The sequence below is a fragment of the Theropithecus gelada genome, chromosome 3 (assembly GCF_003255815.1).
Source record: "Theropithecus gelada isolate Dixy chromosome 3, Tgel_1.0, whole genome shotgun sequence".
NCBI lineage: Eukaryota > Metazoa > Chordata > Mammalia > Primates > Cercopithecidae > Theropithecus > Theropithecus gelada.
This window is the reverse complement of record NC_037670.1, coordinates 155,659,108-155,677,142: the sequence shown is the minus strand read 5'-3', so window position 1 is coordinate 155,677,142 and position 18,035 is coordinate 155,659,108. Positions and strand designations below refer to the sequence as shown.

The following is an 18,035-nucleotide window of genomic DNA, read 5'->3' as shown; positions in this document are numbered from 1 at the left end:
ATATGTATTTTTTAAAAAATCCAAAAAGAAAGTTCAAAAGAGTGGAGAAGAAGTTTCAACCCAAAGCCAGAGTGCAGGCAGTCTGTACAGAGAACCATTGCATCCAGCTAGAACTGGCTCCCCTGTTACCCTCATATCCTCCCTTGAGGTTTGAGCTGCTTAATCACACTGAAAGGCCAGACCGTTGCATTTCTGGGAGCTAAAAAGAGGGAAAAGGGACTATTTTCATCAAAGGCACCCTGTAAATCATATCCCTTTCTACAAATCAATACAACAGAAAGCAGGTCACTAGGTTGTATCTCCTCTAGATGGTTATGAAATTCATATCCATCCTTACTCTTTCATGAATAGATATTTAGTATATTCTGACTGGAAGTGAGCTCATAAAAGAAGGGAAGAAGAGGGAAAATATAACCACACAAGGCACTAATAAAGAAAAAGCTCTGGGAATGTAAATGGATGGCTTCCCCTACCCAAAATATCTGATAACAGCTGCAAAGCACTTCATTTATACTAACAATTGTAACCTTGCTTTAAAACATAAATTGCTTTAATAATTCTGCAGTTTCTCTCCTGGGTTAAAGTCTTACTTGGAAATATTGAAATGCACAGTGTCCTACTTTCCTCTAATGGGTCTTTGATTTGCAAGGAACTGTAAAGCATTCTTATTCACTGAGGCATTCTACTCAGGTTTGGTTTGACCCTATCTTTTCCACTACTTCCATCTCTGTGTCTCCGTCAGGAATCTTCCTCCAGCAACAAAGCATCTCAGGAGAGAAACATCTACTCTTTTCTCTACCCACTCTTTCCAGTTCTGCAAGAGAAGACAATAAATACTATCTGATTGCAGGCAAAGGGCCAGGTTTACAGTGAGTACAGTCACTGAATGTTAAAAGATTACACACGTGGAACTTTCTCTGTGGTGTTGTCCTCTCGGAAAAAAAAGGGGCTTTTTTTTTTTTTTTTTTTTAAATTTTTTTTGAGACAGAGTCTCACTCTGTCACCCAGGCTGGAGTGCAGCGGCATGATCATGGCTCACTGCAGCCTTGACCTCCTATGCTCAAGCAATCCTCCTGCCTCAGCCTCCTAAGTAGCTGGGACTACAGGCACACACCACCACGCCCAGCTAATTTTAACATGTTTTTGTAGATATGGGGTCTCACTATGTTGTCCAGGCTGGTCTCAAACTCCTGCACTCAAGTGATCCTCCCACCTTGGCCTCCCAAAGTGTTGGGATTACAGGCATAAGCCACCACACCTGGTCTCTGCTTTTTTGATGCTGAAATAACAAACTGAGCATCCATGACTTTTCCCTATGTGGGAGAAAGGAGATCGCCTCTCCTCCCCTCCCTTGCTCTTCTCTCTCTTTCCCTTCCCTCCCTTCTCCTTTCCTTACTCCTTTTAGTTAGCCTCAGTGTTAAGAGGACATTTCTCTGAGATGGGATAAAGTTTAGCCATTTGGTTCTCATTTGTTCTCCCAAATGTACTTGGTTGCTCTCCTATCCTCGCACCCTGTGAAGTGTGATAAAATTGCAAGATTCAGGTTTGGGGACCTAGGGCAAAGAAAAATGCCCCATAAATCTTCATTCTTGGTTATGAGGTCTAGGCCAGCTTACCAGACAGTTCACATTTCCGTTTTAGGCACAACTTAAGTTTGGGCTTCCCATAAGTTTTGGTATGTTTTGCTTTCATTTTCATTTATTTTAAAGTATTTTGTAATTTCTTCTTCGACCTATTGTTTATTTAGGAATGTGTCATTTAATTTCTGCACATGTTAATTTATCACACGTGTCTTATTGATTCTGATTTTAGGTCACTGTGGTCAGAAGTCATGCTTTATATAATTTCAAATCGTTTAAACGTATTAAGGCATGTTCTATAATCTAGAATGAGTATATCCTAGAGAACAGTCCATATTCAATTGAGAAGAGTATTGACTGTGCTGTTGTTGGTTGGAGCATTTTGTAGATACTTGTTAAGTCTTGCTAGTCTACAGTGTTGTTACAAGCCTAGCAATACATTGTTATAATTATTACTTAATATGATTTTATGTGTTTTAAAGATGAGGAGAAAATAAAGCAAGTATATACGTATACAGCTTATATAAAGGTTATACTAACCTTTTATTTTAATTGCATTTTTTATTTTAGATTCATGGGATACATGCACAGGTTTGTTACATGGATATATTGTGTGATGCTGAGGTTTGAGCTTCAAATGATCCCATCACCCAAGGAGTGAACATAGTACCTGATAGGTAGTTTTTCAACCCTTTTTAGCCCTCCTCCCTCCCTCCCTCCACCCTTTTGGAGTCCCTGTGTCTATTATTTCCATATTTGTGTCTAGTGGTTAGCTCCTACTTATAAGTGAGAACATGGAGCATTTGGTTTTCTGTTTCTGCATTAATTCACTTAGGATAATGGGCTCCAGCAGCCTCCAAGTTGCTGCAAAGGACATGATTTCATTCTTTTTTCATAGCTGTACCAACTTTCTTATTTACCATTTCTGGTTCTCTTCGTTTGTTCCTGTGCAATCAAGTTACCATCTCATGTCATTTCTTACTCTAATGTAGCTTTGCTCCCACCCACCTCATTATGCTGTCATTGCCAAATATTTTTTATACAGCTGCTTTTAAAATAATTTAAGAGAAAAAATGAGAAAGGAGATGCATATATAGTGTCTTTTAAAATTATGTAATTACATTTACTAGTCCTTTTTGTTCTTCTATGTGGGTTTGAATTACTGACTGGGGTTACTTGAATTCCACCTGAAGAACCTGTTTCTTGCAAAGTCAGTAATCTAGCAATGAATTATCTCAGATTTTGTTCATCTTGGAATGCCTTTCTTTCACCTGTGGTTTTGAAAGATGTTTTCTCTGGTATAAAACTAGTCGACAGGCTGGGAATGGTGGCTCACACCTGTAATCCCAGCACTTTGGGAGGCCAAGGTGGGTGGATCACCTGAGGTCAGGAGTTTGAGACCAGCCTGGGCAACATGGTGAAACCCTGTCTCTACTAAAAATACAAAAATTAGCCGGGTGTGGTGGTACACGCCTGTAATCCCAGCTACTTGGGAGGCTGAGGCAGGAGAATCACTTGAACCCAGGAGGTGAAGGTTGCAGTGAGCTAAGAACATGTCACTGCACTCCAGCCTGGGCAACAGAGTGAGACTCCATCTCCAAAATAAATAAATAAATAAATAAATAAATAAATAAATAGGTCAGGCACTGTGGCTCACACCTGTAATCCCAGCACTTTGGGAGGCCGAGGTGGGTGGATCACCTGAGGTCAGGAGTTCGAGACCAGCCTGGCCAACACGGTGAAACCCCATCTCTACTAAAAATACAAAAATTAGCTGGGTGTGGTGGTGCACAGCTGTAAAATCCCAGATGCTCAGGAGGCTGAGGCAGGAGAATTGCTTGAACCTGGGAGGCAGAGGTTGCAGTGAGCTGAGATCACATCACTACACTCCAGCCTAGGCAACAGAGCAAGACTCCATCTGAAGAAATAAATAAATAGACAGACAGACAAATAGATAGATATATAGACAACAACTAGTTGACAGGCTTTAAAAATTTTCCTTTCAGCATTTTGAATATTCCATCCCACTGCCTTCTGGCATCCATTATTCCTGGGGAAAAGTCAGATGTTAATCTTATTTGAATTTCCTTATACATTATGAGTTTTTTTTGTGTGTGTTTTTGTGTTTTTTTCCTTGCTTCTTTTAAGATTTTCTCTTTATCTGTCTCTTTCAACATTTTTACTCTGATGTGTCTGGGTATGGTTCTCTTTGTGTTTATTGTACTTGGAGTTAGTCGAACTTCTTGGATGTGAAGATAACGGATTTCATCAAATTTTAGAAGCTGTTTGGGCACAGTGTTTCACACCTATAATCCCAGCACTTTGGGAGGCTGAGACAGGAGGGTTGCTTGAGGACAGGAATTTGAGACCACTTGGGAAACATACTGAGACCCTGTCTCTAAAATAATTTTTTAAAAAAATTGTCCTGGGAAACATAAACCCTGTCTCTACAGAAATAAATAAATAAATAAATAAATAATAAAATTTTTTAAATTAGCCAGGTATGATGGCACATGCCTGTGCTCCCAGCTGCTCTGGAGGCTGAGCAAGGAGGATCTCTTGAGCCCACGAGGTTAAGGCTGCAGTGAGCCATGATTGTGCCACTGCACTCCAGCCTGGGCAACAGAGTGAGAACTTCTTTCTAAAAAAAAAAAAGAAAAAAAAAATTCAGCCATTGTTTCTTCAAAAATTTTTTCTGCTCCTCTCTCTCCTCCTCTTCTTCTGGTAACCCCATTATGCAGATGTTGATGTGTTTAATGGTATTTCACATTCCTCTGAGGCACTGTTCATATTTCTTCATTCTTTTTTCTCTTTTCTTAAGATTAAATAATCTCTATCTTCAAATTTGCTGATTCTTTCGTATGCCAGTTCAAATCTACTATTGGGCCCCTCTAATTAATTTTTCTTTTTAGTTTTGCACTTTTTAATTCCAGAATTTCCATTAGGCTCTTTTTAAAAATATATATGTATTTGTTTATTGATTATCTCTATCTAATGAGGCATTGTCATCATCCCTTCCTTTACTTCTTTAAGCATGGTTTCCTTTAATTCTTTGAACATATAATAACTGCTTTAAATTCATTGTCTGCTAAGTCTGATATATGAGCCCTCAAGTAGTCTGTTGATTACTTTTCCCCCTCCTGTATGAATCACATCACATTTCCTGTTTCTATGAATGTCTCATATTTTTGTCGTTGTTGAAAACTGGATACTTTATATAATATAGCAACCCTGAATACTGATACTTCCAACCCAGGACTTATTGTTGTTGTTTATTTCTTTAGTGACTTGGCTAGTTTATTTTAGTGAAGTCTATTTTCCTGCAGTGTGAAATCTCCAATGTCACTCCTCAAAAGGTACAGGGTTGGTCATATGCACAGCCCCCTTGGGATGGCAATCGTTTTAGCAAAGCTCTCTTTGATTGTCTCTTTCCCTGCTCTCTCTCTCTCTGTTAAGTTCTCTGCCTGTGTTGGCATAAGCCCTAGGTGTTAGGTTCCTCTAGTTGCTGGTCATTCTATTGTTTTCAACAATGCCCTAGAGTATAAATTGTTCCACATTATGTTCCAATTAAATTTAAGCATCTTTGCTGGGGTAGTTTTTGAGGTCAGTCCTTGAGGTTTGTTCTGACCTCAGGATGGCTCTTCTTAGCTGTCTCTTTCCCTGGTTCTCCCTGGTAAACCAGCCTACAGTTTAGCTTGTTGCACACATTGAGCTACCAGCTTCTTCTTACTTGCTTTTCATTAAATTCTCCATTGTTTACAAGAACTCTCTGTAGCTTGAACTTCTTCATGCTTTGTTCTAAATAAAGCCAGTCCCTTTTGGAAGAGCTTCAGGCCTCTCTGTTCTCATCACCTGCCTCTTCTCTTGGACAGAATCTCTGAGACTCTGCTCTGGAACTGTGGCAGGGACAGTGACCCACTTCTCTTGGAGTGATAATTCTGTTTCATAAGCAGGGTACCAGGTGGGGGCAGTGGTCTCTGGTCTTCTGGACTTGTATCTCTCTTTGTGGAACCTCTGCCCTGAAAAAAAGCTGGGGTGAGGACAATTGGAACCCCAGTTTTATCAACCTACTGTATCTGGGGGAGAGCTTCTGCCCTATAAGTAGGGGCTCGTTGGAGGAATGGAATCACCCACCTCTTGGCTGCACTTGCCTGGAACTTAGCATCTGCAGCATGGAGCTGGGAGGATGAGAAATGCTGGTGGCCTGCCCCTCCACAGGGAGATAATGTAGTCCTTGACTGGTATCTGGGAGGAGAGGGAGCTCTGTTCTTCTAACACCCCCTCAGATTGGAGCTTCCATCACGCTGACCTAGTCGGGGTTGAGCAGGGAGGGAGGGAACAGTTTTTGGTTCAGAGGGCCACGGAGTCCTAACTGTTCTTATCAGGATTTAGTAGATTTTCCTGAATAAATATTTCTTCATTTGTTATATGCCCTTAGGACAATTTCCAGAGACGTCAAATGGTTGTCTTAAAAATAATTTTCACCAGTTATGGTTGTTTCATTGGGACTGGGTCTGTAGAGTTCCTCATACTACCATCCTGGAAATCATCTCCTAACAGGATCTTGATAACACTAAACTTTTTCTTGACTGCTAACATTTGTCTGAGCTCCTATCCAAGGTTTGGGTTCTGTTGAAAAATCAGTGTAATATGAACACTAAATTAAAGGTGAATTTGGAGATAAAGGTGTTAATAGATTACCCTCTGTCCAAATAAAATCTTTGTAAGAGGTTCTAAGAACCATCCCCCTTGTGCATGCTAAGAACAGAGCACCACAGACACTAATCAAAATAAAACACTTGACCAGGAATCAGGAGACAAAACTTGATACTTAGCTCTTTCTCTGGTTTTCTTGGTGATGCTAACTAAACCAGTCAACCTCTTCTGAGCCCCAGTTCCCAGGAACAGTATATTGTGTTAAAATATTCATCTTGCCTGGATTTGGTGGCTATAATCCCAGTACTTTGGGAGGCCAGGTGGATGGATCATGAGATCAGGAGATGGAGACAATCCTGGCTAACATGGTGGAACCCTGTCTCTACTAAAAATACAAAAAATTAGCCAGGCGTGGTGGCAGGCGCCTCTAGTCCTAGCTACTCGGGAGGCTGAGGCAGAAGAATCACTTGAACCCAGGAAGCAGAGGTTGCAGTCAGCCAAGATTTTGCCATTGTACTCCAGCCTAGGTGACGGAGCAAGACTGTCTCAAAAAAAAAAGAAATAAAGGAAAAGAAAAAAGTCGTTTCACTATGATCCCCAAAACAAGGCATGTGGTTTACATTGTGTTTATAGTGGAGCCATTTTCATTAAATCAAGTCCATTGTTTTTCCCCCTGCTGTTCTTCATGGTGGACACCATGCATCTGTGAGGTATCTGTCTGGGCTTGGGGGCTATTGCTGCTTTGAGTTTGTGAACTCCAGACTGAGCCTTGGCCTATATATAATCTGTGAAAAAAAGGGGAATAGGACATTCGGGGTTTCAGGTTCTGATCTTCTGGTCATGGCCTACCATTTTAAACCAGAATTATGACTCATCTTCCTTAGGCACTGTTGTTTTTGGTTGCCTAAAATGAAGTTGGGGCTGGGAGTGGTGACTCATGCCTGTAGTCCCAGCACTTTGAGAGGCTGAGATGGGTGGATTGCTTGAGCCCAGGAGTTCAAGACCAACGTGGGCAACATGGCAAAACATCTCTACAAACTTCTCCACAAAAAATACAAAAATTTCTTTGGCATGGTGGCACATGCTTGTAGTCCCAGCTACTTGGGAGGCTAAGGTGGGAAGATGGCTTGAGCCCAGGAGGACAAGGCTGCAGTGAGCCTTGTTCACACCATTGTACTCCAATCTGAGCAAGAGAGCAAGACCTTGTCTCAAAAAAAAAAAAAAAAAAATGTTGCTTCCTAGACAATTCACTTTACAATTATGCCCAACTAACTTTGGAGCAAAGTTTGCCTCCAGCAGGATTTTTATGAGGACCTATGGCCCTGACTTCATTTTTACTGACCGTAATAAGCACTGCCATCAGCCATTTGAATACCTTGGAGATAGAGGTCAACACGTCCCAACAGTCATTACAATGGTTAAAGTCAGTCACTTCCCAAAGACTAGGTCTAATAAGCTCATGTATAAGACCGGGACTTTGGCCAAAAACCCCTAGGTGTGAATTGAGACCAACTGACCAAAGCCAACCCAGTTTTCTTATGTGCAGCAACCAAAACATCACCCTGTCCGGCACACAGTGTTGCTGCAGCACAATAAGGTTGTTTAATATCTTTGGTGCTCAAAGGGGATTTATTGCTTAATGATTATAGAGTTTTTGTTTTGGAAGATGGTAAAGTTTTGGAGAGAGATAATGGTGATGGTGGTTACACAAGATTGTGAATATACTTGATGCCACTGAATTATACACTTTAAGAGGGTCAAAACTGCACACACACACACACACATTTGGGGCCCCAATGAGGCTGACTCTCTGTCCAGAACAGTCTTCAAATTGCTTAATAACAACATCTGATCTGAGGTTTCACCAGCATCTGAATTTTCTGAAGAGCTCTGCAGGTTTTCAGTGTATTACTGCTATTAGCATGGCAAACGTAAAAAAAAAAAAATAGCTTCCCATATCTATACCTGTTTCTCCAGAAACCTGTTTCTTTACTCACACTTGGGAGTGATATGCAACAACTTGGAGTCCAGGGATACAGAAGGACTTACAATGGTGTATGTACATTTGGAGTTAGCCTGAGTCGGCATCTACTTCCCTGTGCCCTCGTTAAGTGGTACCTAAAATAACTAGCAGGATCATTAAGTGGCTTACCCCAATCCTTCTCAATTGTTAGACTTAATCTAGAATTATGACGATACAACCCCCAATTAACTGCAAATCGTTTTGAATATCCTTTTCTGATTGACTATGTCTTTTTCCTGTTTATCTGTTAGCCCGCCACAGCCTTGTGACCCAAGGCTCTGGAATGGATCAGCTCTCCTACTCACTCCCTCTGCGTACACCACATCTCCATGGAAACAGCTTGTCAGGTCCTGCTTGGCTGCAGGTACTAGAGACCTCTCATCTGCAGCCTCGGTCCTGCAAGATTCAGTCTTAACAAGCCAGCCCGTGTGTTAGCAGCCTCTTCCTCTCCAGCTAGTGGGATCTGGGATTGTCACCAAGCCTCCCTTGGGGGACACCCGGGGAGTCCTCAGCTCCACTGAGTTGCCTTGATCTGCCTCCACTAATATTCAGGCTGATGGAAGGGTCTCTTCCCTGGGTTCCTACTTTAGCCTGCACTCACCATCTCCTTCCAGCAAGCCCTCTCCTCCCATCATCTCCCCCACCCACCAAAGCTGAAGCCCCTCTGAGCTCTTCAGGCCCCACCTGTGGCTGACCGCCGCACTCAGTGGGGGCAGCTCCTTTATATCTCTCACAGTCTTCTTTTTCTGCTTCCCTGTGGTCTCTGCTACAGGCTGTGCCCACATTATTTCCTTCTTCAATTACTGCCTGATTCTACAAAGTGGTCCTTGTAGTTCATGCTTGCTTTCTTTGCATCCAATCTTCGCATTAAACCACTGAGAAAACGTCCTCAAAAGGCAGACCTGCCCCTGTCCTTCCCTGACAGAAAGTCAGTTAGTGGTTCCTGACCCCTCCAGATAGAATTCTGACCTGCCAGCATGACAGGTAAGCGGACACTTATAATCTGAGCCATGCTCCCCTCTCCAGCAGCATCTCCTGCCCCTTCCCCTGCATATTCTGACCTCAGCCGCAACAACCCCCTTTGCATCCCCAAGGAGCTACGTGTTCTCTCTAGTCTCTGTGGCTGGGCACTGCTGCCACTCTACCTGGAGGGCCTTTTCTCCTCCCTTTCTGTGTAAGCCTTCCATGCATTCTCGGGGGAGTGCTCCTGACTCTCCAATTTGGGGTAAGTGCTCGTCTGAATTTTCCTAATGCTTCCGGTGCATGTCCCCTTTCTGCTTCTCTGCTAAACTGTCAATTCCTTGAGAACAAGGAATATACCAGCCTCCAGCTCAGTGCCTAGCAAGGTCAAATGTCTGTTGTATAAGTGAAAGAATGAAGAATGAGCCTCTGGAATAAACATGTCTCCACACAGTGATTATAAGTACATCCTTTACCAGAGACTTCTTTTGTTGGGTGCGAATCATCCTCCAGATTGCACCAGCTGTGAGTGCGACACTGCCAAGGCATTGCAACTTAGACTGCTGGCCTCCATCCTGGGGGGCACTTCTACAAATGGGTCAGTTGCCCCAGCTCAGCTCTGGCTATCCCTGGCTGCCTCAATTTTGTTAGTCACCGGGGAGATCTTTAATGACCTCATGTCTGAACCCATGTGGCCTCTATCAGCAGCTGGAGAGCCATTCCTAAGAGCTGAGATAGTGAGTCAGCCCTCATCTCACTGCCCAGGGAAGATTCCTTTCTCACTGGTTGCATAACTTCACTCGGGCTATGTTTTCCTTAGTGGAGTCCAAGATTTGGAATCATTGTAAGAGGAGAAAATGGCAGGTAATCTCAGGAATGGATAAGACCAGTTATGTTTCTCCAGGAGAGGGTTTCTTGGGGTGGGAGAAGGTGAGGAAAGTGGTAAGTGACCAGTGTTCGTAGATAAGTAAGTCAATCGAAGGAAGACTTGAATGTATATGGATTCTTGTTCCCAGAGAATGCAATAAATTATCTGGGAAAGAAGCCAGGACAAGAGAGACCTCTCAGCAGAGGCAGGTACCCACCCACGTGGGTACAAACTGTGATATTAAAACAGCCTTCAGCCTTCATCCCTCTTCTATACACTTTTTCCGAAATCACCAACACAACTCTTCTCCAGAAATGAGAAACCAACCAACCTTTCACTGTGAACCTGGATGAGATGAGAAAAAAGAAAAAAATGGATTTTGGAAAAAAAATTGAGAGAAAAAAATGGATTTTGCTTCAGATTGATTTCCCTTGCTACCCGTATAAGGTTTACACAGACAGGGAGGAAAGAGGACTCTAGGTAGAGGACGGAGCAACACGAAGGCACAATCTCACTTCTACCCCCTTTGCAGTAAGTAAGCAAAAGATCCATTAAATGAGAAAATGTATGTGAAAGCACTTAGCACAGTGCGTGGCAAATGGATGAGAGTCAATAATATTGACTTTTTTGTTGTTGCATCTATGCTTAGTATAAGAACCCATGAGGCAGATTCGTTTGTGGAAAGAACAACCCGGGTGCCAGCAGAGATAGAGAGGTAACCATCTCTACCTGGCTGAGAGTTACATTTTTGCCAATAGAGACTCTTTCCTTTGACTCTATTAAAAATAAACACCAATAAGAGGCAAAACACTTATTTGCAAAGGCAACAACACATTTGCTGAAGACAAAAATGTCTTCAACATTTCTATTTTACTATTAGTAGCTGCTTATATTCTTTTTTTTCCCCTCACATCTGTAATCCCAGCACTGTGGGAGGCCGAGGCAGGCAGATCACTTGAGCCCAGGAGTCTGAGACTAGCCTGGACAAAATAGGGAAGCTTCATCTCTACAAAATAAAACAAAAATAAATAAATAAATAAAAGTAATTAGCTGAGCGTGGTGGCACATGCCAGTAGTCTCAGCTTCTTGGGAAGCTGAGATGGGAGGATTGCTTGAACCCGAGAGTTCAAGGCCACAGTGAGCCATGATGGTGCCACTGCACTCCAGCCTGGGTGACAGAGTGAGACCCTGTCTCACACACACACACACAAACAAAACAAAACAAAACAAAGAAGGCAGTAGCGGAGAGAAGTCAAAGGCATTAAACATTATAAATGGGGGAAATGTACAAATCCATTTCTTAAAGCTAAGACAAAAACCTGTCAGTTCAAATGGGAATACTACTAGTCTAATAACTTCTACTATAGAAATAAATAATTTTAACAGCTGTAAGGTTCTAACAGAGATGAGACAGCAAATGTGGAAACCAAGGAACAACCCGGTCATTTGCCTTGTACTGGGGCAGTTTTGATTGGACATTTAGTAGTGGTGGAAGATGGCATCTGTTGACAACTTAGAAGGTATAATTGTATTTTAGGAGGCAAAGGGAAACAGAATCACGAGCACCTTCACACATATAAAGCTCTCAGTAAGCTGGGCGCAGTGGCTCACACCTGTAATCCCAGCACTTTGGAAGGCCGAGGTGGGCAGATCACGAAGTCAGGAGTTCGAGACCAACCTGACCAACATGGTGAAACCCCATCTCTACTAAAAATACAAAAATTAGCCAGGCGTGATGGTACGCGCGCCTGTAATCCCAGCTACTCAAGAGCCTGAGGCAGGAGAATCGCTTCAACCTGGAAAGCGGAGGTTGTAGTGAGCTGAGATGGCGCCACTGTACTCCAGCCAGGGCGACAGAGCAAGACTCCATCTCAAAAAAAAAAAAAAAAAAAAAAAAAGAAAAAAAGAAAAAGAAAAGCTCTCAGTAGGCAGCTTCCAACTCTGCTTCATGTATCTTAACACAATGAGAAGTTACAACTCAGAGTACTTGGAAGTGCTCAATAGTGTTTGTTTAATCAAAACAAACTAAAAACAGAACAAAACAAAACTTGTAGTTGTCAACACCAGTTTGCCGTGTTCCACACTAGGTTTAAAAAACTGATCAGATTAATACAGGCTCTGAAAACAAGCTAACTATGCCCTACATCTGTACAGCACTACCACACACACACTTTCTTTCCACTCTCAACAGTGCCCTGAGATAAGTCATCTTTATCCTCTCCATTTGCAGGTACAGAAAGAAACCACATCACAAGAAGCAAAGCGACTTGCTCAGATTAGCAAGATAGCCCTAGAATCTAAGATCTAAATTTAATAGATAAAGTTAAAAGTCTAAAAACAGTCAAGCACAGTGGCTCACACCTGTAATCCCAGCACTTTGGGAGGCTGAGGTGGGTAGATCACTTGAGGCCAGGAGTCCAGCCTGGGCAACATGGCAAAACCCCGTCTCTACAAAAAATTAGTCAAAAAACAAAAAACAAAACAACAACAACAACAACAAAAACAAAAACAACAAAGACTAAAATCACTTTATTGGAGGAAGGGGGATTTTGCTTAATATTGTAATAAAGAGCTGTTACAGCTCAATAATTAAAAGGCCAAGACTCCAATAGAAAAATCAGCAAAGGACATGAACAAACAAATCATAAAAAGAGATCTCTGTAGCAATCAAAGAAATACTTTATTGTTAAACAGAATCTGCCTAAAATGTGGGTTTAGAGCTCTCTTGTAAGATGGCCCAGACTAGACTTCATAGTCCAGGGTGAAGTTTTATGGGCCCTTTTTCTTGTCTTAATCCCAAACCCGAATCTTCTCATTTTAACACCCCTGGCTGGGGGTGAAGACACAAGAAAGTCAAGCGCACTTGCAAGAATTGGTCGGCATTCCCCGGGCCTTGCAAGCAAACATCAGCAGCTGACGAGGCAGGGTGTAGAGGGCAGCCTCATGGAGCCTATGGCCCCGGATGTTCTCCGGTGACAAGTCAAGCCTCATCTAGCTTTGTGCAGAGTGCCTACAAGGTTGCTACTCAAAGTGTGGTCTGTGGGCTGGTGGCATGGACATCCCCAAGGAGATTATAGAAATGCAGTATCTTGGGCCCCCTTCCCAGGCCTCCAGAACCAGATCTGCATCTCAGGGGCTTCAGAAGTCCGGTCCTAGGGCACCTGGCTTGGGCTTTGACCATCACAGGTGCACAGCAATCATGCATCTGCCCATTGAACAAAAGGGTGGACAGGATGGTCTCTGGGGTCCCTTTCAAAAGAAATCATGAGACTTAATGAAAACTGTCATTCAGCTGAGTAAACTACAGTCATGCATTGTTTAATGACAGGGATGCATTCTAAGAAATGCATTGTTAGGAGACTTCATCGTTGTGCGAACATCACAGAGTGCACTTACACAAACCTAGATGGGATAAGCCCACTGCACACCTAGACTACATGGCATAGCCTATTTCTCCTAGGCTACAAACCTGTATGGCATGTTCCTGTACTGAATATTGTAGGCAACTGTAACACAGTAGTATTTGTGTATCGAAGCATATCTAAACATAGAAAAGGTACCGTAAAACGACAGTACAGGGCCGGGCACAGTGGCTCACACCTGTAATCCCAGTACTTTGGGAGGCCGAGGCGGGGGGATCACCTGAGGGTGAACTCCTGAGGGCAGGAGTTCAAGACCAGCCTGGCTAATGTGGTGAAATCCCATCTCTATTAAAAATGCAAAAATTAGCTGGGCATGGTGGTGGTCACCTGTAATCCTAGCTACTCAGGAGGCTGAGGTAGGAGAATTGCTTGAACCTAGGAGACAGAGGTTGCAGTGAGCTTAGATCATGCCACTGCTCTCAGCGTGGGCAACAGAGTGAGACTCTGTCTCAAAAAAAAAGAAAAAGAAAAGACAGTATAATAATCTTATGGGATCACCACTGTACATGCAGTCTGTCGCTGACTGAAATGTCGTCATGCAGCACTTGACTGTATCACCATTTTACAAAAGCCTTTAAGTAAGATTAATGAATTAATAACAGTGCTTTGGTTCTGATATTTTTGACCGTGAATTTAGAGTTTCTTATTAGCATCATGTCACTGGGCTTTTTTATATGCCCAGGAGGCACCAACAAGGCGTAAAGCCTTTTCTCATTCATCCCTTCTAGTCTACCTCTCACAAAACAGAAAGCATTGGGATGTAAAATCAAATGAGTAGAAATGAGAACAGAGCTACAAAGGCTGGAGGAAAGGGTGCCCCCCGTAGGGATGTCGCCCTTTTCCCTGCCTTTCCACAGAGAGCAGAGCCCAGAAGCATTCCCCTTGTACATTCGGGCATGTGTGCAGAGGAAGGGTGGGTGAAGAGGGAAAGAAAAGACTAGAAAGAGAAAAGAAGGGGCCAAGAATCAAGGACCCCTGTGCTGCTATCCTATGAGCCAACACGGGCAGACATGCCAAATCTGGCTGCCAAAGTCCTTTTGAGGCAACTGCATGCTGCATCATCATCATCATCATCATCATCATCATCATTGTAACTCTACTTGCTGTCTGCCAACCTCTTTACTGAGCAGACCATCTTAGTAGCGACCCACCTTCTAGCCTCAAAGCTGTCCATAGACCTTAGGCTGCCAGGAAACCAGTTATAAGCAGGGAGACAAAAGGGATCCAGAGGGTGGAGAGGCATTCTGAGTTCCGCTAATGAGTGAGGTGAGTCACGGGCTGACTCACGAACAAGAAGCCTGTGAGAGGGGAGGTGGTGGGGGGCAGACTTCAGAGGAGCCCTGCTGAAATGTTCAAATGGGAGCTAGGAGGCCAGGGACATAGTGTTATTTAGAGAACTGCCTGCAGCTCTGGCGTTGGAGGGAGGAGCGGGTCATGAAAACAGAGGAAGAAAATTGCATTTGAAGCCAGAAGCTGAGTTGTGAATCTGTAGCCTTCTCTACTTTGAGAAATGTGCAGCATTCTCTAGTGACACCCACCTGTCCTTTGGCAAATCCCCAAAAACTAACTCAATAGGCATTAATGGTCATCAGGTTCCCAGGGAGTAGAGGGAACTTGGGTACCACTCAATTTTTTAAATCTCAATTAGAAGAATGAGCCTCTTTTGACTTTCTTTAGTATTTTACATTTGGAGAATCTTGTGATCCAACCATATTTTTTGTTTGTTTGTTTTTTTGAGACAGAGTTTTGCTCTGTTGCCCAGGCTGGAGTGCAGTGGCACAATCTCAGCTCACTTCAACCTCCACCTCCCAGGTTCAAGCGATTCTCCTGCCTCAGCCTCCTGAGTAGCTGGGACTACAGGAGTGTGCCACCACGCCTAGCTAATTTTTTATATTTTTAGTAGAGACAGGGTTTCGCCATGTTGGCCAGGCTGGTCTTGAACTCCCGACTTCAGGTGATCCGTCCACCTCGGCCTCCCAAAGTGCTGGGATTACAGGCATGAGCTACATCACGGGGCCTGACATACTTTTAAAACAAATTAAATATATGACTAAGGTGTCTTCTTTCCTGCTAATGGCTACTCAAGGTTTTGAGTTTGCAGAGTCCAGGCTCACACACTTTTACAAAGGTCGGTAACGGCATTGTTCTATATGGACTGTGGAAATGACACGACTGTCCCCCAACATACTGTATCTAGGTCCCCTAAAAAGCAGGTGTTTGTGAGACGGCTAGACAAAGGTATAGACTATTTGAGTGGCACAATTTTTCTTCGTGTGTTAAATAACCAACACAGAAATCAAACCCCTGGCTTCTGCCAATTCAGACAACGTAAACCAATTGAACAACCTAAAAATAATTTTGGTTGATTACGTATTTATATGTAATTTGATGACTATTGTCTCAAATGTACTTCACTAGGATGGTACCATGGCTGTGCAAAAGTTTGGCCATCTGTGAACTTTCCTTTTTTTTTTTCTTTTTAATTTTTAATGACCAAAACGAAGCATCTAAAACCACAGCTTCTGGAAGAACCACTTGTTCTTGCCTGTCTTGTATCTCTCTTCAAACTCGACCTTGGCCTCTTGTTGGGTCTTGTGTTTAAGAGCAGGGCCTCTGAAGACACCTTTATTGATGACAGTTTTGTCCAAGGGGATATCCACAGAGTACCTTGTGGGCATTAGGTGACTGTGGTTATAAACTTTCACAAAAGACTTGATCTTTGACCTCTTGGCGATCTTCTTCTTGCCCATGGCAGCTGTCAGCTTACGGGGATAGCAGTCGATTCCAGCCACCAAAGCATGGCTATAGGGGCGATCTGAGGTACCATCATCAATGTTCTTCACCATGATGGCTTTGCATCCGGAATAGCATCCAGCCAGGACAAGCACCACCTTCCCAGGTTTCATGAACTTGCCCATTTCAGCAGCAACCACTCAGGCCTACAGCAAAAAGGAACTTTCCTTTTTCTTTTTAAGAGACAGGGTCTCGCTCTGTCACCCAGCCTGGAGGGCAGTGGTGCAATCACAGTTAACTTTAGTCTCAAACTCCTGGGCTCAAGGGATCCTCACACCTCAGCCTCCTGAGTAGCTGGGACTACAGGCATGCACCACCATATCCAGCTAATTTTTAAATTTTTTTTGTAGAGATGGAGTTTTGCTATGTGCCCAAATTGGTCTCAAACTCCTGGCCTCAAGTGATCCTCCTGCTTTAGCCTCCCAAAGTACTGGGATTACAGGTGTGAGCCACCATACCTAGACAGTTGTGAACTTTCACGGAGATGGAAAATACTGTCTTCCAAAAGTAAAAGTGTTTCAACTTTGCCTGTCCTCAACAGATGACAATAGCAGTTGGCCGTGATGGTCTTAGACTTGGCCAGCCAGTTTTCCATTGCCAGCAGATTTGTTGTATTTAATCTTAGGTGTTTTGCAACATTATTAACCTCAGTGTCTGATGATTGCAAAAACAATTCAGAATGCTCAATGTGCTATTGAGCATAATCCGATGTTCAGGATTATGATGAGAATAAAACAGATTAACAGATTGAATGTGGTAAGAAAAATCATGTGTTGCAAGTGGGTAAGAGATGGATCCTTAGTCAACAGGGTAATTCAGAAAGACAAAAAGGTTCAAAATGTGAAAAATGCTGGTGGGGTCTATGCAATGAACAGCAATTAGCAGAAAATAAGGGCAAGTGATCAAAGAAATGGAAACAATGTTGAGCGTGTGATTAGAGAACTAGCATCAACTCTGACTGCCTGTGATCCAAATATTAATTCAGATGGAAGCTAAAATTGTGTTCAAGTACTTAAAAGCTAGGCGTGCTGACAGTGCTAAGGAGTTTTTTGTTTTATTTTGTTTTGCTTTGTTTTATTTAGACAAGATCTCACCCAGGCTGGAGTGCAGTGGTGCCATCAGCTTCCTTAGCAGCTGGGACCATATGTGCAGGCCACCACACCTGGCTACTTTTAAAAAATTTTTTGTAGCAACGAGTTCTCACTATGTTGCCTAGGATGGTCTTGAACTCCTGGGCTCAAATAATTCTCCCACCTTGGCCTCCCAAAGTGCTGGAATTACAGGCATGAGCCACCGCCCCTGGGCTGCTAAGGTGTTCTTTTTATTTATTTATTTTTTTAACTTGAGACAGAGTCTCATTCTGTCATCCAGGCTGGAGTGCAGTGGTGCGATCTTGGCTCACTGCAATCTCTGCCTCCCAGGTTCAAGCAATTCTCATGCCTCAGCCTCCCAAGTAGCTGGTACTGTAGGTGTGTGCCACCACGCCTGGCTAACTTTTGTATTTTTAGTAGAGACAGGGTTTCACCATGTTGGCCAGGCTGGTCTCAAACTCTTGGCCTCAAGTGGCCTCCTTTGCCTCCCAAAGTGCTGGGATCACAGCCTAGCCTGCTAAGGAGTACTTTAGGACACTTGCTCACCAAGGGCTGCCCTGACTGATTTTCAGTATGTATGAAAGGATCTATTACGAATAAAGTGGTCCATGGAATGAATATCAGCAAGAAGAGGGCTCTGCC

General features: G+C 43.1%; 1 protein-coding gene and 1 pseudogene across 1 annotated transcript in view; both read right to left on the bottom strand.

Moving 5' to 3' along the window:
- The window catches only part of MKLN1 (muskelin 1), a 375,585-nt gene that overhangs the window by 227,964 nt on the left and 129,586 nt on the right, over window positions 1–18,035 (bottom strand). The gene's annotated exons all lie outside the window — the stretch shown is intronic.
- LOC112620754 lies at window positions 16,017–16,427 on the bottom strand (annotated as a pseudogene).